Genomic DNA, 2,419 nt, shown 5'->3' on the forward strand with positions numbered 1-2,419 from the left:
TGTGTGGTTTCCGAGGTGCCGCTTCTTCGTTCCTCTCACCTGCGTCCAAGATTTCCAGCGTTCGGAAGTATTATCCGGTTATCCTTCCGGCCCCTACTATAATAGCGGCCAGCCGTCACCCCATTGTGCTCCAGAGCTCGGGTGCCACGACGTCTGTCCAGCTACTTCCTGTGTTTAAGCAGGTCCAACACCTGTGCAGGCCTTCCACCCAGAGCTTGAGTTCTGCGTGCCGTTTCATCTCCACTGGCGTTCCAACCTCTGCTAGTATAGGCAATCATTCATTATGCCGTTTTTATAACAAAGACACTCCGTCACCTTTCATGCAATAAGCGTTAACAATTATTTATAAGGCGTACGTGACAATGTCAGTCTCATTTACATATTCATTTATACGATGTACAACCTATCACATGATATCTAATTGTGTTTGTAGATCATGGCCAAGTATGTGGATGAGCTCTTGTACTCGCTCCGTCTTCAGGCCACCAGTGGCCTATCGGGACCATCCGACTGCCTAGTCATCCTCAGTGGAGGATGCGGATAGGAGGGGTCAGCAGACCACTCGCCCGGTTGTTATGGTATTCTTGACCGAAGCCGCTACTATTTGGTCGAGTAGCTCCTTAATTGGCATCACGAGGCTGAGTGCACCACGAAAAATGGCAACAGCGCATGGAGGTCTGGATGGTCACCCATCCAAGTGCCGACCACGTCCGACAGCGCTTAACTTCGGTGATCTCATGGGAAACGGTGTATCCACTGCGGCAAGGCCGTTGCCATAGGATGAGTTCTTGTAAGGTGCGAAATTATAGCCACCTTACATAGTGTTAGCGATTCATTTGTCACGAACATCGACGATCAGATGGCGCTTTAGAGGCCTGTCTGAGCGCCCTCTTTTGGCTGTGTCGGCTGTTTAGAGATGAACAGTGTGTGTAACATTCGTTCTAGGGTACAGCCATGCCCCGCCGACGAGTACGTTCTCCTGTTTGACAGTTTTAGCTATTTGATTGGAGTCGCATTGTGGGCCTGCAGGAAGCTGGATAAACGCATCGACGGGTTGCTGTACATGTTGGCCACAGTGTATCGGTGACGTGTCGTTGCTTTCAGCAATGGTCTGTGGAACATCTTCAGGCCCAAAGGCCTGGACGTCCGCGTAGTATAGGCGCACGTCAAGATCAACGAATTTTGAGAGCAGCAGTGGCTGATCAGACATCACCCAGGGAAGAAATCTGGGCACATGCTGCACCTGATTTGTTACCAAGAACCATTGGGAATCGTCTGCTCGTAGCAAAACTAAGATCACGGATGCCTCTGGCCAGGCCACCGCTGATGCAATAACATTGGCAATCACAGCTACTACTCTGCAGTCGTGAAAGAGTCGACTGGAGAGCGGAAAGGCACTCTGTTGTCTTCAGCCGTGAGAGTGGGTTCTCTCTGTATGCGAGTGATGTACGTACACGTGTATAGCGTAGACATGGTGATTATTCCGGAATGTATGTGCCCATGAAAAAGATGTTCCATCCAGGCTTCATGGTGTGGAGAGCCATCAGTTTAGCTCGCTGTCACATTTGGTGTTTCTGGAGGATAAACTAAACAGTGCTTGCTACATTCCACAGGTTGTTATCCCCTACTACAGCCATTTCTTCGACAAGATGGTTCAAATGGCCCTGAGCACTATGGGACTTATGAGGTCATCAGTCCCCTAGAACTTAGAAATACTTAAACCTAACTAACCGAAGGACATCACACACATCCATGGCCAAGGCAGGATTCGAACCTGCGACCGTAGCGGTCGCGCGGTTCCAGACTGAAGCGCCTAGAACCGCTCGGCCACAACGGCTGCCTCTTCAACTAGAAGATGATATGTTTTTACAGGAGGACCGTGCATGGCAACATATGGAGGGTTCATAGTGTGCGAGGGCTGATAAATGAAACTTTGTAATGGGACGCGAAATTAAAGCGTCACCCATCCACAAGGATCAGCTCAGTTTGCAGATAAATATAAGTACAATTTAGTGTTTTGTTTATGTATTTGTAATATTTTGTTATGTTTGTAAAATATTTAAAGTTCTGTGTTTTTGTTTTGTATGTTTCATGTTTGGAGAGAGCAGCGCAACTCGCGGAAACAGCATCTTCACTGCCGGAACCTGAAAGAAAATTGCTGGCCACTAGACGTCGCGGGTCAACGGCCAAAGAGCAGCCGAAGGTCCTGTGACCGGGTTGTTGCGTCGAACCTCCAACATTCAAATAAATAAAAATTCGGAATTTTCCATTGTAATGACGTCACAGAATGTTTAGTTCATGTTGAATTTTGTTCAGTTCTGTTTTGTCGAGTCTGATGTTCACATCTGCATGTAGCATATACGAAGACAATAAAACCGTGTATCCTCTAAAGTTTAAATACGTGTTCGAGAATTATTTA

At 47.5% G+C, this 2,419-nt stretch overlaps 1 pseudogene; it reads right to left on the minus strand.

Moving 5' to 3' along the window:
• Positions 1–657: 657 nt before the first annotated feature.
• On the minus strand, positions 658–775 carry LOC124546227 (annotated as a pseudogene).
• Between the last annotated feature and the right edge of the window lie 1,644 nt (positions 776–2,419).

This window comes from Schistocerca americana, chromosome 8, assembly GCF_021461395.2.
Source record: "Schistocerca americana isolate TAMUIC-IGC-003095 chromosome 8, iqSchAmer2.1, whole genome shotgun sequence".
Taxonomy (NCBI): domain Eukaryota; kingdom Metazoa; phylum Arthropoda; class Insecta; order Orthoptera; family Acrididae; genus Schistocerca; species Schistocerca americana.